This window comes from Stenella coeruleoalba (genome assembly GCF_951394435.1).
Source record: "Stenella coeruleoalba genome assembly, chromosome: 18".
In the NCBI taxonomy this organism is placed as follows: domain Eukaryota; kingdom Metazoa; phylum Chordata; class Mammalia; order Artiodactyla; family Delphinidae; genus Stenella; species Stenella coeruleoalba.
Window position 1 is genome coordinate 71,732,272 of NC_137164.1, and position 27,034 is coordinate 71,759,305.

A 27,034-nucleotide genomic window follows, 5' to 3' on the forward strand; every position below is an offset into this window, starting at 1 on the left:
TCAGTGAAAAGATCCTACTTATTATCTTGATAAAAAATCCAAATATTGACATTTATATCTGAGCAAGAAAGTAATCTGAAATGAAAAACTGTTCTTTCAAAGATTGGGATCCACCTGAGACCAGCCCCAGGTCTTCTGCGGCATCTACCGAGAAACCTCCTTCCATCTTCCTGTCTCTTTACGTGCTCGTCCGCAAGCCACGATCTCACCTTGCCAACCCTGGGGGATGATGGGGTGCGGGGCAGAAAAGCCCTCCAGGCATTCAAATTCCAGACAACTCCATATTCTTCCCACCTTCCCTAATGCCGCTGTGCATTTTCCCCCCTACCAACCCCTCTCTAGGTACAAAATTTTAAAATGGCATGATGCTGTCTAACTTCATATGAGATCAAGTGAAACAATTCACAGCTGTCGGCTGATTTCTCCAAGATAATTTTGGATAATTCAGACAAAGGCAGTTTTGCTTTGTTTTGACCAGCCTAGATTTTTTTAAAAAGTCTTATATAGATAATGCAGAATTTTTTAAAAAATCGCACAATTTAGACTGAGCAGGTATCCTTGGGTAGTTTAGAAGAGAAGTGAAATTCACAGGCCCCAGTGGAAGCAGCTCTCCGGGTGTGCTAATGTAAGGCAAAGGGGTCTGGAAGCTCTCCTTCTCCCCAACTGTGCTGCACAGCTGGGCTGACATTGCCTCTGCTTTATTATCCAGCTGCCTGTCATTGAGTTTATGACTGGGTCTCAGCCCTCCAAATATGCTTCTTCCAATTTAGACTGCTCATGCTGAAGGCCAAGGTCATTTTCACTGATTCTACCGGCGACATTGACAGGCACGTTGAGAAATGAAAAGTGGAACTTCTGAAAGTAAAAACACTACGTATACACCCAACATTATCGTCCTTACACAAATTAAGTTCATGAAAGCTGGCACGCAACGGACAGTCATTATTTTATGCAAAGGTAGCACAAAGTCCTACTTTCCTGTAGCTTTTCAGCCATTAGAATCAAAGCTGACAAATGCCATTGCATTTCCAGTAAAATTACTGCACTTTGCTAAAATACACTCGGGGTTCTTTCCCAGAAAAAGGCGGTGTCAGTAACGTAGCTCATACTAACCAAAAGCAATTCTGGACAGAAAACATTCATTTTATGAACACAGAAATTTCTTCTATTATATCCGAGACAGAGTGTGATGGCGGCATTCGGCAGAGCTATAGGGCAAATCATGAAAGTAATTTACTGGCCATAAAAGAAATTCTTAATTAGAAAATAAGATTCATTTAGATAGCTTTACTATGAAATGAATGATGATGGGATGGCAGATAAGTGGATTCTACACTTATGTGCCTCATATTCTTTTCTTTCCTGGAATTATGATCATCAAAAATGATTACATTCCTGTATAGTTTCCAATGGTTCTTGATAGAATTATTAGGTATTCTGTATAATATTAATTTATAACTATCTTCAAATTGTAAGAATTTATACAGGCATATTTATATTAAAATATATTAAATATGAAAGAGGGGAAAAAAACACTCCATGTACTTTTTAAAGAGAAGCATTAAGGGATACCACTACTGGTCTTTGCAGTAAAAGTTTCTGGATGTTTACTTTTATTTTGCTATTCTAAAGACAAATTTCAATTACTAAGGCAGGGCCAGGGACATAGCTTCCTTCCACCAAATGGAACATTGCATTTCTTTTTCTTTCTTTTCTTTTCTTTTTTTCTGTATAACTTTTGGGAAGAACAAACATGGGAATGATTAGTTCTGCATTTAATTCCTGAAATATGAAAACAATTCTCCTTGTATTTCATTTAAAAACTCTTAGTACTTCCTACTTTTTTGATTTGCTAGTCAATGTTATCAACTAATTTCCAATTAATAACTCAATTCATCTTCATAGTAATCCTAAAACGAATACTATTTTGATCACCATGATCATACTCATTTCATAAATGAGAAAACCACGGTACCAAAAGGCTCACTAATTTGACGAAAGTCATCCAGCTAATGGGTAGTAGGGCTGGAACTTGAACCTATGCAGTTTGATACCCAAAGTCATGTTTTAAGACTTATTCAATGGCTGACTTTTTCTGGGCACTGCTGCCTCATTGTGATATTCACATTATATTCACTTGAATATTGTGATATTCATGGTAACAGGTAAGTTCCATGTCATTTCCCCCTTTTGAATAGTGAAATAAAAGAGACTGAGAGAGCTTAAGTAATAACTTACTTATTATAGAATCAAAGTACAGAGTTTTTCTGAATTCAGTATTGCTTTTCCCATAGCACTGTATTGCAGTTAATGCTTGTGAGTTTGAGAAGCCATACATACACTATGACTACTATATGATTATCTTCACTATCAGAAGAGCATTCCTTAAGACATCTTTAAATACAGGTATGCACTATGGTCCTTTATTAGTAATAGGTTTTTAAAGCAAAAAAATACAAATAAAATCCAGAAATATACATTAAGAACAAGACATTGGCATATCAGCCCACTAAATGATTTAATAATTGTATTATGAGTAAAAATATGTGGATCATGTGAGAAGGCTTCTTTCTTCTTTTATTTATTTATTTATTATTATTATTATTTTGGCTGTGGTGGGTCTTCGTTGCTGCGCATGGGCTTTCTCTAGTTGTGGTGAGCAGGGGCTACTCTTTGTTGTGGTGCACAGGCTTCTCATTGCAGTGGCTTCTCTTGTTGCAGAGCACCCGCTCTAGGCGTGTGGGCTTCAGTAGTTGTGGCACGTGGACTCAGTAGTTGTGGCTTGCGGGCTCTAGAGCGCAGGCTCAGTGGTTGTGGTGCACGGGCTTAGTTGCTCCATGGCATGTGGGATCTTCCCAGACCAGGGCTCGAATCCGTGTTCCCTGCATTGGCAGGCGGATTCTTAACCACTGAGCCACCAGGGAAGTTCTGAAAAGGCTTCTTAAAAGTTCGATTTTTAGGGTGATCTCTTAAAAGTTCGATTTTTAGGGTGATCTCTGTAATATTAATTGGTATTAATTGGTAAAAAAAGCAGAATATACTTTTTTTTTTTTTTTTTTTGCGGTATGCAGGTCTGCCACTGTTGTGGCCTCTCCCATTGTGGAGCACAGGCTCCGGACGCGCAGGCTCAGCAGCCATGGCTCACGGGCCCAGCCGCTCCGCGGCATGTGGGATCTTCCCGGACCGGGGCACGAACCCGTGCCCCCCGCATCAGCAGGCGGACTCTCAACCACTGCGCCACCAGGGAAGCCCAGAATATTCTTTTTAATCAAATTGGTTGTCAAGGTGATGCTCTCACTAAAAAAATTGCATTAAAATGTTTTAATAAAATTCAATACAAACACACACACACAAATTCATAAGTTGTTAAATGAAAACAACAACTTGTCAAGTAGTACAACCCAATTGTGTGTGTGTGTGCCTGTGCATGTTTGTAGATATAACATGTGAAGAAAAGTATCTGGAAGACTAAATATTTAATAGTTATTATTTCTTCTGGTTAAGTTTATGTCATATACTTTGGTAATTTCTATAATATTTAGCATTTTGGGATAAGAGTACATTATTTCTCTAACTAGAGAAAAAAAACCTATACAATAAATAATTATATACATGTTTTACCAATAGAAAACTATAAGGTATAGAAATAACCTTCATCATTTTGTATAGGTATTAATAGAGGTATTCATGGCAGAGAGAAATTCATATCAAGGCTAATAAAATTCAAGATAGGTTTTTTTCTTTTTCCACATTTTTCCAAATCTTTTTTTCTAAAGCACTAGGTGGTTTGGTAACTGTGGGAAAACTTTTGTTGCTGTTTTTAGGTAAATAATATTCAACAGAACAAAGATGAAATGCACAGTACTAAGAAAGTATTGGGTAATACATACAAAACTAATAAAATCAGAAGAAAAATAAAATCAAGAGAATTGTATAAAGACTTAAGGAGATTCACTTTTGTTTGCATACATACAAAAAGATTCCATACACTTTATTACCGTATACCACAAAAGGCATTATGTGACATAGAACTCCAGCATATTTAGAAATCCTAAAATGAGACTTGACATATTGTTCTAAAGAGAATTAAAATATTGGAAATATGGAGTATCTGGTTGAATATAATAGCAAGCTCGTATTGATATTTTTCTATTTAGTTTTTGGGACAAAGTTTCCTTTATATATTGAACTTCTGCATCTATAACCCAATCGTTTCTCCTTCCTTATGGCTTATGCAGGAAATATGGGAACCCAACAGAATGAGTATTGAGTTCATCACTGCATCAGTTAGGGGTCGTTAAGGGCATCAGAGCACTGAGAAGTGTTATGGGAAAAGTATAATAGGAATTAGACTGTACGCAGTCATGGGGAGACCTGGGACAGTCAGGACATGAACACAGGTAAGGTCAGAGTAAAAGTCCTCTGCAGTCTTCAGAGGATCCAGTCATGCATCAAACTGGGGCCAAGGGCTTCCCTGGTGGCGCAGTGGTTGAGAGTCCGCCTGCCGATGCAGGGGACACGGGTTCGTGCCCCGGTCCGGGAAGATCCCACATGCCGCGGAGCGGCTGGGCCCGTGAGCCATGGCCGCTGAGCCTGCGCGTTCGGAGCCTGTGCTCCGCAACGGGAGAGTCCACAACAGTGAGAGGCCCGCGTATCGCAAAAAAAAAAAAAAAACTGGGGCCAAGACGGGAAACTTAGGGGCATGCCTGAGATGTTGAGTCTTCTGTGTATCAAGATTCTGCCTCTAGAGCCAAGCATCTGATCATGGAGTTGGAACAAATATTGTTTAACAGGGTTCATAGATAGGAAGAAGAGTGGGACATGGACCAGAGAACAGCAGGCTGCAGCTGGAGCTCATCAGCATTTCTGAATCCCCTGACACTACATCTGACGACATCAATACTTTATAGAGGTATTGATGGTTACTTGACTGCCACCTTCCAATCTGACGCCACTCCTTTCTTGACCAACTTTTACCTGAAACCATGCAGGGAAGGTGATTCCGGGAAGTGTCATTCCTAGCTTAACTAAATTCTAAATTCATACTGTATAAACCACCATGGTCCAAGGTACATTGATATCTGCTAAATCTGTTAGCAAATCACACCTTCTTGTTTTATAGCTGTTGCTCCTCCTGACCCCATGTTGATCCAGCATGCTCCCATGATTTTCCTTAGATAACAGACCATGAGCAAAGCATGATGGGAGCAGAGGCTCGATGAGCGTTCACTCCCTGGAACATGTACTCTTGGAACCCAGCTGCCAGGTAAGAAGCCCAGGATATCCTCCGTGAGGGTCAGGAATCATGTAGAAAGAAAGGACTACAGTCCATAGAGAAAGACATCCAGTCATCACAGAGTCCCCGCTGAGCGCATCTTCGAGAAAACCCACCAAATGAACATAACCACACATGTGAGTCCTGGCATGACCAACAGGAGAACCACCCAGCCAGCCAACAAAATCAGGAGAAAAAAGCCCTTTCACAAGCAACTAATTTTTGTAGTTTGTTGTAAAGTAATAGACACGGAATCAATCCCCAAACTGAGATGAACAATTCCATTGCTGATAAAAAATAAATATTAACTGTATCACTATCACAAAAAGAAAGTTTTTAAAAGGCATGGAACTCGATTTACTAAAAAGAGTTTTCAACAGAGCCTTAGCTTTGCCATTTAAATTACTGAATTGATGAAACGTCAATGATTTTCCAACACGTGTCAAATACTCTATGAAGACCCAGTGTTGCCATGATATTTATGACTAACATTTATTGAGTGTTTACTGGCGCCAGCCTCTGCATTAAGTATTTTACTCAGTGAATTCTTACAACTTCCTATTTCAAGGATGGTAAATATCCCTCGGTAAAAAGAGAAACAGAAATGTGAAGTAACTCACTCTAGCTCACACATCTGGGTTGTCAGAGTTGGGACTGGGACAACGGCAGAGCCTTCAGTCTTAACCACCATATTGCGGTACTTCTGACCAATGCCATGTGCTTGGGGCCGGGGGACATCTCAGCTCTGGATCAGTGCAGAAGCATAGGTAATGAAGTCCTTTAACCTGCCGGAATCACAGAAGGTTGACCTGGGCATGAAAAGGAGGTTTATTCTGACCCCACCAATAATTCTGGAAATTGCTTACAGAGACCAAAAGAGTTAGTATTGGGAGACTATAATGGGACTCCAATTCATCTCTCCTCTGATGATGACAGGTCTGCTGGGCAGAGCCGTGGTTCTGCTCTACCTCTGTCAGAACTGTGACCATGTGAAAGTACAAAATGATCCAAAATGCTACTAGGTCTCATTATTTGGTTTGTAACTGGAAGTTTGCTCTTTTTCTCCTGATGACCTATGCCACGCCAACATGATCCCCATCCTAGGAGCCAGACTATTCTATCTTGGGTTCAATCGTGGCAATAAGAAAAACAAATATTAAGGAGTATCTTGACTTTGGTCTCCAGAGAGCTAAGCCCTTAGTTGTTGGAGAGGCTTTGGTACATGAAAGAATTATCTGTGAGTGAGAGCTGGGGATTTGAGCCTCCCACAGTGGTTTAAGAGAAGATCCCCTGGGCTGAACAGAGGATAGAGATAGATGGAGATGAAGAGACTACTGAAGTTCACTGCCTCAAATGGATGACCCCATTCCCTGACCAGGCAGAGCATGAGGTGAAGGGGCTGGGGTAAGAGTTAGGTGAGATGGGGGAAGAAAGGCTCCTACGTGGAAATAGGTTCATAGGAAATCCATGGAAAATGTGTCTTAGACCTCCTCAGATTATTACTGTGATCATAAAACAGGTGAGTGGTCACATACTCCCAAATATGATACAAAAACCTCTGCTATCTACAAGCAAACTGAAAGCAGTTACAGGTCAACAGAGTCCAGCCTGAAGTTACGTGGGAGAGTCTGACAACAGAGGAATTCTTCAACACCTGTCTTCTTAGGCAGAGACTCAAGACCAGACGGCAGACCCTCCTTACAGGAATGGGTGAAGGGGTTCTCAACATGCAAATAGAATTGATTTAAATGGAAACGTGGGAGTGTTATTTCTATATCTCTTGAATACTTTAGTTATAGACATCGTTCCTTATCTGCCACGTCCAGCGTGCAGTTATCTGCTCCACTTTACAAGGTAGCGAGTAATTGAACAGATGGTGTAAGTTCAGCCTATCAGAGCAGAGGGCTGGATTATTTTCCGAGGCATTTAGTGATGTAACAGAAGAGTTGCAAATACAACAAAGAAGAAGCAATCAGAGAGAAAAAAAAAATTATATATATATATATGTGTGTGTGTGTGTGTGTGTGTGTGCGTGTGTATACAGAATATATATATATATTTATTTATACATATCTCAGGAAAATATGGTGTCAAGAAAACCATGTAAGGTTAGAAGCTTAAAAAGATTAGAATTTGCGGAAACGCACTTGCCCAACAATGTTAAATAGGGAAAAGGTGTTTTAAAAATTGAATAAAAATATCAAAAAGCTATAAGATATGGAATGAAGTATTGGTTATCTGGTTACTTAATGTCTTAGTCTGTTTGGGCAGCTATAACAAAATATCACAAACTGGGTAGCTTATAACAAACAGAAATTTATTCCTCATAGTTCTGGAGGCTGGAAGTCCAAGGTAAGGACAGCATGGTCCATTAGGGCCCTCTTCTGGGTTGCAGACTGCCGACTTCTGGTGTCCTCAGGTGGTGGAAGGGGCTAGAGAGCTCTGTGGGGTGTCTTTCATAAGGGCATCAATCTCATTCACGAGGGTTCTCTCTGCTCTTATAACCAAATCACCCCAAAGTCTCTACCTCCTAACCCATCACACTGGGCATTAAGATTTCAACTTATGCATTTTGGAGGGACACAGATATTAAGCCTAGAGCACTGAGGTATCTGAGCTAGTGGTGTGCTAAATTCAAAAGAGTTCGCAAGCTGTTACAGAATGAAACGTGCTAAGGGAAGGATCACAACAGATATGAGGACACAAGTTAAAGGGTTTGACTATTAAAGACATGAGAAAAGAGGATAGTAACGTGAAACGCAGAGTATCAATAGACTTTTAAAAAGAAACGTTAGAAGGAAGAATGCATAAGATTGACACAGAAGGATTGGAAAAAGAATGCATAGTATAGGAACAATAAGCTTCAAGAAGCAAAAAGGGATGGCATTACTTTAAAGATAAGAAGAGGTAGCTCTCCTTCAGAACTCTTGCAGAAATAAGCAAATGGGTGTGGAAACAGATTACGTGCAAGGAAAAGGTGGGGGGCAGTTTGGTAAACCCAACACCAGCTGTGTTTAAATTCATAACAAAAAGATAGAAGCAAGAACACAGACTGATCTATGGTGACAAGTTACTGTGAATGCAAGTGCTTAGAACAAGAAAGTAATTCTTAGAAAAGAATGTGCTTAGAACAAATTTTATGAGAGACAAGGCAGAATGCAGACGGGCTTAAAGCCCTGCATACAGTACAAGCTAAATTAATATTTACTGCATCAAAAAAATTACAAATAAAAATGATTGCCAAACATGACTGCTTTTTTTTGGTCAGTACAAACCTGTGACTCTATCTCATTGTTTATGGGAAACTCTTCTGTGTCTGGCTCAGCATAGTTTGATTACAAGTTGCAAGTTCTTTATCTACAAAATAGACATAATAGAACCCATGTTTCCCAGGGTTGTTATGCGAGTTAATTAATGTTTATAACAACCTCTAGGATGCAGAATCTCAAATCTGCTCCTCACACATGAACTCAGAATAATCTGAAAGACCTACCTAAGCCCAATTGCCCACAGTGAATGTCAGCAATTGGTCTAATAAATGGTGAAATTTAAATTCACTTCAATATACTTTCACTTCATAAATTTTTATTTCTTAACCATAAATTGGAAGACATAGACATATAGTATAACCCAATACTAAGAATATAATACAAGACCAATGAACCTGATACGCTGACTCACCTAGGGCAAGGGCAGGCTTATTCTAGAATGTTCCATAATGTCAAAAACAGACATGCCTTAGAAGGTCTATAAAGAAGACAAATACTCTAAATACTTAAACTGGTAAACTATGTTCATGAAGAAAAATAATTGGCACTTTAAGAAACAATTTATCGTTATTACAAAACATACTATGAATCTAAGGGAATTAATAAATAAAGATCCCCAAATTCAGTACTTGTAATGATATAATTGCCTCTGTAGTCCACAGTACATTGTGTGTTGGTAAGTCTACCAGGAGCAAAATTATCTTTCAATCCTGTTTCTAGAGAGAAGCAATATAAACTTTGGCAGTTTTGAAAATAAAAGTCTTATAAATAAAACCATGATTTACCTTAATTGAGCGTGACTCTTTCTGTCAGTCTCATAAAATTGTTGTCAACTCTTACCTGAGTCATCATTTGCAAATGGGGGAAATTGCTTAAAATGCCTGCAACATTTCAACATCTTAACAGGAGCAGTGGTATAAACATATATATATTATATATATAATATATATATATTATAAATATATATAAAAAATCCATCCCAATCGCTTGCCTTTAAGGAACTTAAAATGCAGAGAGGAGGCTATTTCTGGGCTATCTAAGACAATAGAGAAACGAAGCTGAGCCCTGCCTCTATTACTGTGTGACTGAAAAGAAAGGGAAAAATCATTGGAGTACAAGTACCACAGGATCTCACACCTGAATTTATGCTGTCTCGCGTTTTTCATGGCTATTTCAAGTGATTAAGTATTGCTTCCTCAATTTGAAGTTCTTTGTGGAATTGAAGCCAGAAATGCAAAGTAGGAATACAGCTTCTGCTTCTTTCTAACCTGTGAGTTTGGATAATCAATTTCTCTCAGCCTCAGTATTCTCTACAAAGTGAGTTAGTACTTCCATCTCCAGAGAGTGAAGATTAAATTAAGTGGAATAACGCGTGAAACACCCACAGCCATAACAGGTGCCCAATGACTGTTTAGTTGAGACAGTGTCATGGAGAGGGACACCTGTGGTCAGTCACAATTCAAAGTGTTTTGGAAACCAGGTAAGTGGGTAGAAATAAATACTTAATTTATAAGCCCAATATAGAAGTAGGTATATTGCATTAATATTAATAATAATAGAAGTAGGTATATAACCTTTTTCATATTAATATCATGTCTACCCTTATAAATAAATAGTCACATTTAATAAAATAGGCTGACAGGTAAAGAGCTTGGAATCATCACTCTGATATGTGCAGTAAGAAGGAGCTGAACAAACTGAAGATAGACATCTTTACGTGGACCCCTTAGAGAATTGAAGCCCCGGGCAAACCACCACCCTGAAATCTGGAGTGACAGGTGAGGGCAGCTTATCTGGACATAACCTGCTGCAGCCATAACCTGATAGGTAATTTTGATGAACTGCTGAAAGCTGAGTCTGGACCAGGATGAGAATGAGAATCTCTTAAGAAGTTGTTGGGAGATTTCCTGCATACTTTCACCGGTTTTGCTGGAAGAAAGGCTCTTACAGTGAAGAACCAGGAAAAAATCCTCTTTTAGCTCTGACAGGAGGAAGGGGAAAGTAACCACGTGATATCTGCTCAGGGAGATTACCAAAACCAACGTACACCTGCATGGAAAAAGACTTTCCCAGAGCCTGATATACCTGGGGACAGGGGAGGTCAGTTATCTGACCCCAGGCCCCTCCAGCCTGCCTTTCTGACCTAGGGAAGGAGGGATGATGTTAAAAACTACACTTTGCACCTGAGACTAACACTGTAAATCAACATTTACCGTGTAAATCAACGTGTACTAACTAACATTGTAAATCAACTATACTCCAATATAAAATAAAACATTAAATCAAAAAAACTGCTCTTTGAAGGTCACCTTTCAGGAACACACGTTCGTGAACAGACTGATGTTCAAGAATGAGTCCAAAGAATGTTTTCCTCTCCCACACTTTCCCGCCACACCCAGAGTGGATCACAGCTCAGAGGACAGCAGGAGGAAAAGGCTCTCTGACTGGGTGGACTTGGGGAAGCCCAAAGTCAACAGGGCAGACAAACAAGGCCACTAGGGTACTTTGAGGATGGGGCACCTACAGACACAGCACAGCTACTATGAAAACCTCCCAGTATGATGGTTTAGGGGCAGTGCAAGAAACTCAGTATGGCTAGGAAATGCAGCCCTAAGTTTGCTGCTGGAAAAATAGAGGGCAGTTGTAATCACAGCAACGTTGCTTGAACTTTATGGGGAGCTGTTTAAAAATTCTAAGCACGGCTGTGTTATGCTCACATTCACCTCTTAGAAGATTTCTGTGACAGCTCTTTGGAAGATGAATCGGTGGTTACTCAGACTGATGATTCTGGTGACCAGATAAGAAAAATGAGAGCTTCCACCAGGGCAGTAGTGACTGGGGTGGAGGAGACCCACGGAACACAAAGGCCTATGAAGTGGAATCAGCAGTACCTAGTAAAGAAGTCTATGCATGAAACTGGGGCAACAGTGATATCTAGTATCAATCTTAAGAGTTTCTGGTTTGGATTACCATATAAATAATGGCGCCAGTATGGAGAAAAGGAAATTTTAAAAAAGAAATTGATTTGGAAGATGATGATTTCAGTATTAGACCTAGTGAGTTCAGGTAACTTTAAGATAATTCCATGGAGACACCTAGGGAGCAATTGGATATGTGCTTCAAGAATTCTGAATTATTAGCGACAGCAATATGGAACATCGGTGGTAATAAAGGCACGCAAGATGGTAAAGTTGCTCAGGAAAATTATGTCAAATTATATACTGGCCCTTAACGGTTGGACACAGGAAGTCAAAAGGAAAAGTTAGAAGGACAGTCCTGCAAGAAGACAAATATAAGCAAATGTGATGACAGGAAAGCTTGAAAAACAAGAGAAGTTTATGTATTAAATGGCCAACAATGTCAAAGCTTGTAGAAAGTCAAAGAATATAAGGGGAAAAAGTAGATTATCTCAGCAAAGTTGGAGAGTATTTTGCCGTGAATGTTCTACTTTTGCTAAAAAAAAATAATGAAAACTAAAATGACTTATTCCATCATGTCTCTAGTCCTTCGGTCCTTTTAAAATATACTTTCAGAAGCCAGTGAATGTCAAAAATGCAACGCTGGCACACTCCATTCTTGGATATGTCCCTTTCTTTGGTGACAATAAATTTTTTTAATCAAAATACTTTGATTAGATATTCAGAAGTTCATCTATGAAGATGAAAATGGTCATTTTCATTGAGAAACTGGGGTAAAGACAATCAAAAATAAAAACGAAGATCCACAAGATCTCTCATCTCACATGCTTCTCTTAACATGTTAAGTTTCTTGGGACTTCCCTGGTGGCGCAGTGGTTGACAGTCCACCCGCCAATGCAGGGGACACAGGTTCAAGCCCTGGTCCGGGAAGATCCCACATGACGCAGAGCAACTAAGCCTGTGTGCCACAACTACTGAAGCCCGCGTGCCTAGACACCGTGCTCCACAACAAGAGAACCCACTGCAATGAGAAGCCCGCACACCGCAATGGAGAGTAGCCCCCGCTCTCCACAAGCAGAGAAAGCTCACGCGCAGCAATGAAGACCCAACACGGCCAAAAATAAATAAATAAGTGAATAAAATTTTTTTTAAAAACTGTTAAATTTCTCCCATCAAGTGGTGGGTACTATGTCCCTTCCCATTAAATCTGGGCGGAGCTTTGTGAGTAGAGTAGAAGGGATGCTATGTGACTTCCAAGGCTAGGTCATAAGAAAGCCATGCTCATCCACATTATCTCCTTGCGATACTCATTTGGGAACCCAGCAAACATACTGTCAGGAAGCCAAGTAGTCACGTGACGAGAACACGTGCAGGTGCTCCTACAGGCAGCCCCAGATGAAGTCCCAGTTGACATCCAGCCTCCACTATTAGGCCACATATCCATTCAAGGATTCTAGTCCCAGCTGTCAAATAACACCCACTTTCGGGCTGGCCTAGCTGATACACGTGGGGCAGATGTGAGCTATCCACTTGGAGCCCTGATCATACCGCACAACTGCAGACAAAATAATCACCGTTGCGTTCACACTCTTGAGGCTTGTGATGTCCCATTATGCAATAGTAGATAAATAGAACAGGGAATATCAGCTAACACAAATAAACTGTTGATTTTAACACAGATGCTTCCTTACATCCTCCCATTGAACTGGAATTTCTTAATTCTTATTGATAGTATTATCTAGTGTATTTTAATGAACTAAACTGTGTTATTATAGAATAGTGTTACAGTGTTATTATAGAATCATATTAGGAACGTCATTTGGAAACCCTTGAGCTATAGATAAGACTTTTCTTTTTCATGTATATAATCTTAACTTCAGTAAATAAATCTAGACTGGAAGACTTTTTTCATGGTTTGGTTTACATCGTTTTGTCCTGAGAGAATTAATGTCAAAACATATATTTAAAAATACATGGTAGCAACCCAAAGTGTAAGTAGTGCAATCTACTCTAAAATATGTAATTGTATATAATATATAGGACATATGTATAATGTAACGTATAATAATATAACATTATCTCATACGAATATATTTCATGCTCTTATTCTGGACATCAAATTTTGTTTCTTTTTTTTCTTTCTCTTCATCCATTCTTTCAGCTACCAAGCATTTCCAAAAATTGTTGAATTTCAGATCATACTGCCAGCTGCATACTTTTCCGCCTTACTAATTTGCAGACATCACTTACTTGATAACACTTCACACAGCTGTCTACCCCAAGCTTAAATGACTTTCTGATTTCTGAACAAGAAGTAGCTACACAAATAATGGCTTCAGACCAAGGTCCTTGGCAGTATGATTTCATCCACCAGGCCTGGCACAGAGAAAAGTTAAGAAAAATGGGTTTTTAATTTCTATTAAGTGTCTACATCTTTTCCTATCAAGTGAAAAAGACAATTAAAAGACTCGCTATAGAGCATGTCACACACATAGATTCTAGTGTCATTTCTCTAATTTTTCTTCCCTTGGGGTTTATCATACAGGAAGGCTTTTCTTTTTTTCTTCTTTGACTTATTTTTTTCCCCATTATAGTGACACTATGATTCTGGCAATGTTTCTCTTCTTTGTTGTAACCAAAACACATCCTGTCCTCCAGACAGCTATTAATTGTAATCAGATTGAAAAAGTGATCAGAAACCTGGGACTAATGTCCTTGACATGGCAAGGCTCAATTATATTAATCTTTTTACCATATCCCGGGCCTCGTTTCTGATACATCTCGCATGGGAAGTTATTTACTGAAAAAATAAAGTGCTAAAATGTTTAAATGCTTATCATGAAAAAGCCAATAATAATAATAATATGATAACATCAGCATCAACAACACAAAACAATTGATAAAAGTCAGAGAATCTAATGGGATTGGAATTATACCAGAGTGAGTAGTCACAATTTCTTTGCCATTAAGCAAACAAACACACAAAAGAACTAAAGTCTTTCTATCAGATATGCTGACAAAATATACTGACCAATAAATGTTTTAGAAAAAAATACTTTATGAGTAAAAAAAGATAAAATGTGTATAAAACCTTTGGAGCAGAAAAGGAGGTGGGCATTTCAGAATTCATTGTCTGTTTACCAGCTTGTGCTGTTCTGACCTCATATGAATCTGAAATTGTAAAATGAATTTCATGTGAACAATACAAGATGATTCCAGGTTAGATTAGAGACAAAGATGTACCATCAGATGAGATGAATAGTTAATTTCTAACTTTCTCCATTAAGTTTTGCCAAATCTTAGCATTACAATAATATCTCAAGTTTCTTTAATTCTTTTATTTTTACCAGGTTTATTATACGTTATACTAATAAATATGCTGTAAAGTGTAGTTACGGCTAAAAGGGATAATAGCAAATACCACTGATAATCTCTTCTCCCAGAAGCCTTTTTATCAACTTTTTCTTCAACATAACTAAATAAAACCTAGAAAAATAATTCATGGAAACCTTGCAAAGGAACTTGGAAAAAATATTTTTTTCTTAAGTGAGTAGGCTGACTCTCAAAGTGCATTTAAAATTCAGTCCATTGCATTCTCAATAATATCTTAACTACGGGGCAATTATAGTTCTCTCCTAAATCTTCTGACTTTTTGCAGTGGGGATATTAAGCAAAATTGTAGATAGGTCTCAAAATTGGATTGCACTTTATCCTGCTCTCTAGACCAAAACCAAGATGAGCTGAGCTTGCCAATCAGAGTACGCTATGAATATGAGAATATGTTATCAAAATAAGAGAAGAAAAGGAAACAATTTGTCTTTTCAAGGACTAAAGACTATGCAAATGGCTTTCAACTGCCCCTTTTTGATAGACATACAAGGGAAGGGAGGGGGTCTTAGGAGCAGAACTCGGAGGTGGGTTATTATTCCAATTCAAGAATGGTGTTTCCAACTCCATTATGTCCATCTTTGTGTGTAGAAGAGCTGCCTAACAACCACTTTTCTTTCACAAAAGTACAAGAAAAACTGTTCAGGGCTTGGTGAATATAACTTTTCTCTGTTGGTATTCTTCTTTGAAATTGCAAGCAACTTTAGTGTAAAAGACACCCAAATCTATACACATCTGGACTTTTTTTTCTTACCACTTTTGACTTTATAAATAAATATAAGAAATACCTTTCAGTCTCTACTACATTTCTCAAACCAGACTAAGAAGCAGGCAGTTCTGCCCTAATCCCACCTTGATAATTTGTGTTCCATGACATTTATATTATTTATTGCAGTCACTTACTTCTTGAAAATTATCCATCCCCTGTGCCCTAGTTCTGAGATAACAAACACCGTACCTTGTATTTTGCATTACAAACTGGGAGAGTGAATTTCTACTTTTCGCCTTTGGCCGTTTTGCTTTATGGCTTGTCACGGTAAGCAGTTATTTTATTTGCGTGTTTATTTTTCCTCCACATGTATGTAAGTTGTATGAAGTAAGGGAGCTTTGTCTTTTTCATAGCCGCCTCCCCAGAAATTAGAACAATGCCTAACAGAGGGTAAACAATCAATAAATATTTGTAAAGTTAGTGAAAAAATAAATTGTTGAATGGATAGATGTACTAAACTCATAATTCATATTAAATGAATAAAGTATAATGCAATGCCTCAGGACCCCAGCCTTCAAATGCCTTACAATAATTATTTTAAGAATATTACCAATTAACGAAAGAATTAACATGTTTTAATGTATAATTTTTAAGAATAAACCTGGACAATGCAAATATCATTCCTAATGCTCATACTGTTTTTTTTAAACCATGTTTTAAAATTGAAGTATAGTTAATTTACAATGTTGTGCTAGTTTCAGGTGTACAGCAAAGTGATTCAGATTCTTTTCCATTACAGGTTATTACAAGATATTGAATATAGTTCTCTGTCTTGGACAGTGGGTCCTTGTTGTTTATCTATTTTATATATAGTAGTGTGAGGTTTATATTGTTTGGTGAAATACTGTAATTGGATGGATTTGGTAGAAAAAGATGTACAAAAATTCTTAAACCATCAGTCTGCAACAGGCTTCAAGCGGATTCTGAAAATTGTCTATGCCTACCTGGGGTGATAAAAGATAGACTTATTCATCAGGTATTAGTGTGCTGACTGTAATAATAAAGAGGTTACTTTTATGATTTGAATGATCCATCATTAAGGTAACATAAAACTAATTTTCCCAACGGGTAGTAATTGTTATTATGAGATGTCCAACAAGATGTAACTTTATGAATTACGCCCAAGTAGAGTTTAGATCTATTCATATATGCACTTCAGAGCCTCTCTTGAAATCGTATAAACTCAAGCATTTCACCTTGATGGAATATTCCCTCAGAATGGTCCTCGAACCACTGGATTAACTGAAGTAGTATTTTGACCTGGTTTGTCATTCATTCTGCTTTTAAAAAATTTTTAATGGAGGTATTAAAAATATCAATTTTTCTAAAACCTACATTATTTCCCATGCATCTAATCTGTTAACTTGTAAATCGCTGTGAAAGGAAACACTATCTTTTAAATGTACTCAGAATTTTAAATAATGCATTAGGAAAAAAAGTTTATTTTGAACGGAAAGAAAGAATTTAAAACTTTAATCTTAGTTAATTTAGGAAATAAGAATATAAGATTAATTGCACATGAATTTAAAAAACTAAACAGATCCATTAATAATGAAATTTATGTTGAAAAAGTCATGAATCTACCTTCTACTTGGTACTAAATAAACATAGAACATCCTATGGGAAATTCGAGTAGGCTCCAGGGAATGGGATCTTCAAATAAATACTTACACAAGTCACTTCCAAGACTATTTAGGAAAAAAAAAATAGAATAAAAGAAATCAACTTTAAAGTTTTCTATCAGCCTCAAGATTCATGTTATTCAAGATCTGATAATGTTACAGTGACGCCCATGCAAGCAGTTAACTGTTATGAAGAGACAAGGCATCATCTAATTAGCCATGAGGAGGCCCACGTGGAGGGAAGGAGATAACTTTTCTTTCCATAGCATGAAATTGTAGACCTCAGGTCATCCGAATGACATCTTTTATTACTGCTGAATATAGAAATACACAGGCTGCCCCTGGAGAGCTGAGCTAGGGATTATTCTATCTGAGGATTAGGCAACCACTCACTTTAAAGCATTGCTCTAGCTTTATATCAACAAGACTTCATTACTTCTCCTGCTGGTACTAGGAAAACACAGCTACTGCTCAGGGTTTATACATATTTTTGTTATACACCAAATTTCCTGCCGTTGATTTGTCTTTCCAGTCATTTTAAGTTACAAATGGAATCTACTTTCACTGTACCTAAGTTGTCAGCTCAACTGAAAAAGTATTTTACAAGATAGTACATCACTCGTAAAGAGTGTGGTATAGTCTCAAAAATGAAGAAACATACTTTTTTAAGTTCATGAAAACTAATGTTAAGAAACTCACTGAATTGTCCTGGACAGGGTCAAGTTATGTTCTTATAGTACTAACTACATTTATCAAGTGAAAGTTGTTCTGATATATGCCATAAATGGTAGCCCACTAAAGTGCCGGAATTATTTACAAGGGAATACCTGGGAAGAAATTCTATGTCATGATAAGTTGTTACCTTCAGAGGGAAAATTCTCATGACTCAGTTTTAATAATGCATGAAATTCAATCAGCAGCATTTATCAAAATAATTTGATAACTTGTGATAAGGAAAATAATAATTTGCAGCCATTGCCTTTTATTCCTAAGTATTCCCATAATGCTTGTAATGAGGACACATGTTTCTAAAAGTATGAAACCCTTGCTTTAGTTAACATAAGGCAACAACAACAGTCGATTCTGTTTTTTGATAAAGCAGTAAAGATTTTTAATTTAACTTCCCTTAATGCTAGAAAGATAAAGTGTAGTCCAGAAAAAATAATTCAGGAATAAATTTTAACAGAGAATCTAAACTGAATTTGAAAATGGAGAAAAATAAAAACTATGCATTTATTCGACACAGGGAGCACTTGAAATGTTAGTGGTCATTTCAGGGAAACTGGAATTTAGGCTGTTGATAAATTCAGACATATTTTTCAAACACCCAGCCCTCTGGCAACATACGTTTGACTTAATGAATTTAGACAAGTCTGTGTTAGTGAGCAATGTCCTATTCAATTTATATATAATTGTAATGTAAATAAATTCTTAACTGGGGCCACCCTTTGATAAAGCGGTCTTGGTAATAAAATATATCAGTTTGAGCCAGGGATAATTAACTATCCCTAAGAATGGATTAATTTTCATAAGACATAAGTTGTTTTTTTTTTTTATAGAATGGAACAGGCTAGGAACAGAGAAGATTCTGTCATAATTTTCCAATATTCCTTCTTAACATGCCTTATGTACATTTTATTTCATTTCATTTTTTTCTACCATTATAAGGGTGCAAAATATGAGTGGCTCTTCTTGCTTCTGTACACAAAACACACTCCTGAACACCGGATGCAGCTTGTGAAGTGACATTTATTAATGTGAGTTTTACAGATGAGGAAACTAAGATTTCAAGAGAGAGTAAGAAAATAACCTAAGGTCTAAAAGCTAAAAAATGATGGAGATAGGACTCAAGGGGGTCTAATTACAGACACTTTCTTCTACGCTTCATATAGAATCCCACGTAAACCACAGCAAGGGAGGATGTCATGTCAATATCAATGTATTTGTAATACAAATAAAATGTGTAACATTTACAGTACTAGCTCTAATAATAGCTCTCTCTTCTTAACTCCCTAACATGTACCCTGTCTTGCATACTTGCATTTCCAATAATCACAGCAGCCTTGCAAGACTGTCATATCTATTTTGCAGAAGATGATAACAGACTCAGACAGGCAAGGCCAAATGGTCAAATTCACGATGTGACTTTGAGTCTAAAGCTCATGTTTCTACCATTGTAGCACAACCAGGCAAAGAAATGATTTCATAGCATCGTCAACTAAACTGTTTTCACAGCATTCAGAGAAAACGTCTCTTTCTTTCCATCATTTTTAATGGTTAGTTATTAGATGATCTCTAGGTAAGCAGACAAATGGCTCAATACAATTTCTTTATTAAGACCCCCAACCCCATACAGCCATTTTGTCTAATTCCGTTTTTGGAACAGACAAATCAGATGAGTTGTTTGTAATTTAATTAATGTCTGGACTATTGATTAATAAACATTACATCATATACTGCTTATCAGATCACATGTAGAATAATCCTGCATTATTGACATTTGGGGCCAGATAATTTTTTGTTGTCAGGGCTGTTCTGTGCATTGTAGGGTGTTGGGTAGCGTCCCTAGCTGCTACCTGCCAGACGGCGTTCCTCCCAAAGCTGCCTACAGTTGAGAACCACTGGGTTACTTACTTGTCAGTCCTGTGACACGAATGGAAACTTAGAATCTATAATACTCATAACCTAGTTTCTCTATTTCCTAGTTAGGACTAGGTGTTCTTGGAATTGAGTCACACTAGCAATATCTCTACTGTCACCATTAAGTTATGGTGACTAAAGAAGTCTACCTCTTTTTCTTGGCATCGCTGGTGAAAATCAGTCAATATTTTAAAGCGTCGGAAATCATAGGCTAAAACCACAGCTCATTTGTCTTTTTTATCTACTTTGGCTCAAGATTCAAATTCCCACAAAGCGGATGTTTAATATGTATTTTTTGTTCTCGATGGTGAATTTAACTGCATATATGGATATGACCTGATTGGAAAACTTGAGAAATTTGACATAAACTTTCAGTAACTGATGAAATTAAGAAGCCAAGGAATCCATGAGGTGCTTTTTGAGGAACTATTACCTCCCAATCTGTTTGATTCAAAGAACAGGTGCACTGGTCATTCACATTTTAAATGAAAAATCTCTTACTCTTGCTTAATGAATAAATTAATCAGTTAACATAAAAATGGGTTAGGATAGCAAATCATATACCACCCTATAGAGTCAAGTATAAGACATGTAAAATATGGACTATCTCATCATTTTTGAAATTCATGGTTTTCTACTTGTCATTAGTTTTCCATTTCTGCTCTAATACATTCAGTAGCACATGGCCAAAATGGTGGATCTTATATGAATTGCTTGGGAAAGGGAACCCTCCCCCCAACATTTTTTCATTAAATTTCCCATTCTGGGCACCATTTTTCAGGGTTATTTTTTCAAAAAAGCATTTGAGTGTCAGTGCCATGGGTTCCACAGTAAGTTGCATACTCCTTTAAGCCTCTCTCATGTGGATGTCTCAACACGCCACTGTTTCAACACTCACCAAACAGGGTGGCGAAACTCCCTGTAACACATACTTCTCTCACTCTGTACACTGGCTTTGGAAGAGTCTGTTGCTACTCACTGGAACCATTCACTTCCATTTCTTCATACCCTAACTAGCTTCAGGATTCGAATTCTTCTTTAGACCCTGAAGATTAAGTTGCCAGAGAACAAGAAAAAACTAGGATGGTTTAGTCTCCTAGTTTTTCCCACCATCCTAATAAAGAAATTTTTATAAGTATTACAAAGGTGACAAACACCAATGGTAGTTAAACCTGAAATGGTCTCTATACAGTAATGAAAAATAGGCAGTTGATTTATAAATTTAGTTTTAATTATCTAATTATATAGCCATACTCTGCACAAAACACCAATCGTTTGAATCCTCCCACCTTTTTTTGGTAGATTACTATTGAGTTACTTTATATTTTAGAGTCTAATAATAAAGAGAAAATAGCTAAGGAATGCATATTATATCTTATCTGGAAACAAAGGAGTCTGTTTCTACTTATCAGCAACTAGAAATTTGTGGCCTAAGAAAATATGTATGTGCTAAGCACACATGGAGACAGATACCCAAATTTAATTTAAATACTTGGCAAGTACCAGGAATCACTGCCTGGCTGACAGACACTTCAGATGTTTTACAGTCTGCGCAGAGTCTTTCTTCTATATTTTCAGATTGAGTCCAGCAAAAAATGGTTCACAATGAGCATACCTACTATGTCCAAAACATTCTTTCATTTATTATAAATAGCAATGAATCTCTGGGAGCTGTCTTGTGGTAGCAAAATCTTGCTGATGTTAAGGGGGAAAAAGACATTTTTGGTTTGATGGTCTTCGGAAAAAAAAAAAGACATAATTTGAGTTGGCATATCCATTCTAGTTATGCCCTTTTTTTGCATTATGCATTTTATTTCTGTAGAGTTTCCCTTTTTTCACATAAATAAAACTAAATTGGCATCGGTAAGCATTTTTAAGTTACTGGAAAGACCACAGTTTAGGTGGTGGTTATAAGAGTGTTTTACAAGTTTTCCAAATATTGTATTTAAAAATGATAATTAGATTGTATTTTATCTGCTTTCAAACTGAAATTATAGGATAGCACCTACATTTAAATGTTTAAGACCACCAACATGGTCATACTCTATCCTGTCAGGTTAATTAGTTTTTACGTGCACTCTGAATATAGTTTCTTCTATCATCTCTGCAAATATCTGAACTGTTAGTAAATGTGTCATTCATTAGAAAATTTGTAACTCCTTAGTTACCGGACTTCCCTGGTGGCATAGTGGTTAAGAATCCGCCTGCCAATTCAGGGGACACAGGTTCGAGCCCTGGTCCAGGAAGATCTCACATGCTGTGGAGCAACTAAGCCCATGTGCCACAACTACTGAGCCTGCGCTCTAGAGCCTGAGAGCCAGAACTACTGAGCCCACGTGCCACAACTACTGAAGCCCGTGCGCCTAGAGCCCGTGCTCCGCAACAAGAGAAGCCACTGCAATGAGAAGCCCGCGCAGCGCAACAAAGAGTAGCCCCCGCTCACTACAACTAGAGAAAGCCCGCATGCAGCAATGAAGGCCCAACAGCCAAAAATAAATAAACAAAAAAATAAAAATAAATTTATATATAAAAAAACAGTTACCAGTAGTGACTACTTGCATGTGGAAATCAAGATCCTTCCCATCTTATACAATCAAAACCAAAAAAGAAAAGACTTAAATGTTTGCCAAAAATATTTAAAGCAGAGGCACAGCTGGCGTCAACACTGGCAACTATCACAGGTGTAGAGTCTGGGGAGCAACTGAACAGAAGGAAAAGCACAATAGGCAGATAAGGTCAAGAATTATTTCAAAATATTGGCCATGGTTAAGGTAGTGACATTTTCTTAAATGTTGCCTCTCACATTTTGGGGAGCATTTATCATGTTCCTGAATGGTAGGTAAAAGAAAGAATATGTCAAGATTTTACCTATGCAGAAAATGAGATTTTGTTTCAGTTTCACACCAAGTGTTTCCTTAGATAAAAATTAGTCAAAACTGGAAATTTTCCATTTGAATATCTTGGAAAATTTCTTAGAGAAAAATCAGAATTGTATTTTTAATTCCAAAGTTATTGAAATATATACTTTCTGTAGACCTTTATTGTCTTTAAAAAAATCTAAGAGATGTGAAGTGCAATAAACTCAGAAACTGCACCTCAAAACAGAAGTAACCATTAGCTTCATGAGATCATGAAAAAGAGTTTAGTAAAGTTCCAAAGCTGCGTCCGTCTGAAAATGATTTCTTGTTATTGTAGGAATAACTTTAAGTTCATTTCAAGACAGTTAAATCCAGTTTAGGTGTTACCAAAGTGTAAGACTCTATAGACTAAAAATTAACTGATCAAGTACTTTTCAAAAATAAAAATATTGTAGGAGTCAGTCCTACAGTCTGTTTGTAGGGGAAGACATCCAAGAGTTTCCCCAGGGCTTCTATATCATCAGTAAAATCTAGAAGGTTAAAAGTCAGCCATGTGCCCTGGCTATGTCTCCTTAATTTTGACAAGGGCATTTCCACTGGCCCTCTACTCAGCCCTCTACCCTTCTAAGACAAGACCAGAACGGTTTAACTTCCTGTTCTTCAGGATTTTAAAATCTCCATGAAGGATAGAATCTTCAGAATTGACTGGAGGTTGCCATCCATTTAGACTGAAGCTATTTAGCTGTTGAGGGGTCTTTTAAATTAACAGCATCGACAGCAAAACACGCTGTTAACAATGCTGAGCTGCTGACTATACCAGAGAAGCATAAAATATTTGGTGTAAAATCCGTATCAAAGAACTATTGTGATACGTTTTCTAGGGAATTATACAAGGGAACTAGTATATACATAGTTTGCAATTAAACTTAAAATCTCGTTAATTCCTCAAAATAAAAATCAAGACTCTGCCTCGAACTTTTCACATTACTTGATTATCTGATATCCTGGAAAAGGCAGAACAAGGGAGACAATAAAAAGATCAGTGGTTTGGGGGGAACAGGGAGGTGAATAGGCAAAGCACAGAGGATATTTAGGGCTGTGAAAATAATCTCTGTGATACCACAGTGATGGATATATGTCATTATACGTTTGTCCAAACCCACAGAATGTACAACACCAAGGGTGAATCCTAAGTAACCTATGAGCTTTAGATAATTATGACGTCAATGTAGGTTCAAATTTGGCAAAAAAGGTGCCACTCTGATGGGTGATGAGGGTAACGGGGAGGCTGTACATGTGCGGGGACAGGGCAGAGACAGGAACTCTCTGTAGCTTCCTCTCATTTATGTTGTAAACCTAGAACTGCTCTAAAAAATAAAGTCTTAATAACAAAAAGACTCAATGCCATAGAAAAAGGCGTGACAGTAAAGGGCAAATTATCAATGAACAAGAATATATCTCCTTTTCTGGGAAACGAAAAGATAAAACACAATATTATAAATCAACTATACTCCAATATAATTTTTTTTAAAAAAAGGCAAAAATACAAGGGAAAAAGATAAAACAGTCTGAGAGTAATCTGACCTCCTTGAAAGATGACCATACAATATTAAGTCACAAAGGAATTGAAACTGAAGGGAACAATATACAATGTTCAACAATTAGCAATTAAAGGGCACAATAAAAATGGCATCACTTTATCATCTTTCATTGTATGAAAACACTAATACCAAACATCAAAGAGTCACATAAACTATTAATAATGCCCTTAAATGGACTGACGAGCAGTGTAAACACAGGTATCTGCGGCACCTAATTCTTAGAGTGCTGCCTGATTTCTCTCACAGGGCCCGGCTCCAGTCAATTCTAGAAAGAAATTCTTAGTTCTCTGGCAGAGATCATGTACTGAACCACGTGGTCCCTTTTAAATAAACAAGGTGCTTATGTGTCATTGTTCACACTGTGTAGGAGCAATTGAAAATCAAGAAGGCCAAAGAAAGAGCTGGGAAGAAATAGTCCCATAAAATGAATTCTCTATTGCGCCATAATCTTCTAAAAAATGAACCAGCCTAACATTCGAGGTGGAGATCACGGGGAAAAAGAATGGGGTTTGGAACTAGGAAGGTTGGAGAAAGAAGCACAGAGCTGATCTTCCTGAATCAGAGCCCTTTTCAAAGCCAGCTTACCTATTGGCACATTCTTAGGTCCAACATTATAAGAATTAAAAAATCATCATCAAAATCAGCAACATCTAAGTGATAAGGTAAGTACAGAGAACAATGAGGTGAGAGAAAGCTGATTCAGTTCTAAGGCTGAGCTCCTGGAGAAGAGGAAAGTTAAAAGAACGTAAGATGAAGCATACGAAGAAAGTGTATTACTCAGTGCTGTTAATTTCCTCCGTATTGTGTCAACGCCAACTAAAAATCTACACTAAAACTGCATTCTGACCACACCAGACTACCTACTTTACTGAAGAGTTTAATTTATAATGTGGATTTCTGTGACGTTTACAATTTCTGGAAGCCCACAGTAGAGAACTTTGTATTCTTGCTTTCTATATCAAGTAGAAACATACATATGCATACATATATTATATATTCATATTCTGTACATCAAGTAAAAACTGCATACATATTTATTAAGTTTCTCATATATACATGAAATAAATACGCATACACATATTTTGCCTTTTAATAGTATTTTTGCCTCATTAGTTCAAATACCATTGTTAAGAGTCCTTCCTTGACCTCACTATTTTAAAATGAAACCATCCATCCCCATCCTGATTTTTTTTTTTTTCTGTATTTTCTCATTAAGAGAATGAGGAGAAAGAGAAGAAGGAGGTAAAAGAAGAAGCGGAGAAAAAAAAATTAAAAAGCTGATCATGCCTGACTCTCTGTTTTCTGGCTATTTAAAATACATACCAGAAAGTGTGGTAGCATGCAGTTTATTGAGATATTTTGTCCAAATTCATTAATATTGTATTTAATCTCTATAAGTAGTACTTTAAATTTTATGATCTCGACTTAATTTTAAAAGGTAAGTCATAAATGTTTAAGATGAACACCTAAACTGTATTTATAGCTTTGCAAATAACTGCTATGGTAGTCACAAAAACACACCCTTCTCCATGGAGAAAAATCAAGGAGACAGCATTTTTTAAAGGAGGACAGGAAAGTGTGTTTTAATGGGTTAAATCTCTCACCTAACTGATAGATCTTCTCTTATGGATCAAACTTCTGATCTTAAGGAATATTACTTTGCGTTCCTAATTCATACCTGTTTCCTATCCAATTGCCAGGTTTTCTAAATGAAAGATTGTGAGGGTTTCCACACTGTTTTGAAAGTAGATGTAATGATGCGTCTCCCCCAGCATCTAAAAAGTCGACTATAACCTAACTGGAAACTCTTGCATAGAGGAATTTCCTTTAAATAGTAATGAGCGGAATATCATTTTCCCCCCCTTGAACAACTGTAGAGTGTTAGCAAGAATAGTTTCACTTTATTTTCCCAAAATTTGCATTAAGTGCTAATCAGATTACAAATTTCAATGATAAGATCAAGCTAAAGGGAAAACTTGAAAAAAAAATACAGGAACAGTCTAACCAGTGAACAAATAGCCTTATCCTTAAAATTATTATTTTTATAATGAGTGTAAGAAAGAATATTCAGTTTTTCCATGAATCATAGCTGCGAGGGCCTTACCTCTCTAAGGGAGATCAGACAACACAGTCTAATTAATTCCATAACTGCTGGAGGACAAAACCAGAGTATAGGTAATGCATTAATATGACTCTGCTTTTAAAGACACTAAGAAACTTTTTTTAAGCCAAAAAGGAAGCTTTTGTTGTTGTTGTACTGTAGTTGATTACTTCGGGAATTTACTGATAGAATAATTTTGCTATTTTCAGCTCGTTCTTAAGTGCTTCTTCCCTGAATGCCTAGGTAGGCACAGAAAATACCTTTTAAAGCTTGGGATGTTGCCATTTCCTGTAAATGGAGCCACATAACGGTGTGAGGTCTAAAGGTTTGTTTCTTTTAAATTTTGACGGCTTACATTACACTAGTCAGACTAAAACCAACAGAAAAGCAAAGGGAAGGGAGAGGGACTTCTGGTCACCCTCCTCTCTCCTGAAGCCGAGTAGAGGCTTCCAGAGTTCCCATCAAGGATTTCTGAGCCTCAGGCATCATTTTCTATGAAGAAGAGTCTTGTTAGATTGAGAAAGAGTATAGAGCATCCCCCAAAGTTCTTGCTTTCTGTCCTAATGTCTTGTACTTCCTCCATGACCCTTGTTA

At 37.3% G+C, this 27,034-nt stretch overlaps 1 protein-coding gene across 1 annotated transcript in view; it reads right to left on the minus strand.

Annotated features, from left to right (window-relative positions):
- Positions 1-27,034, minus strand: part of LOC307176648 (uncharacterized protein) — a 452,670-nt gene that overhangs the window by 93,456 nt on the left and 332,180 nt on the right. The gene's annotated exons all lie outside the window — the stretch shown is intronic.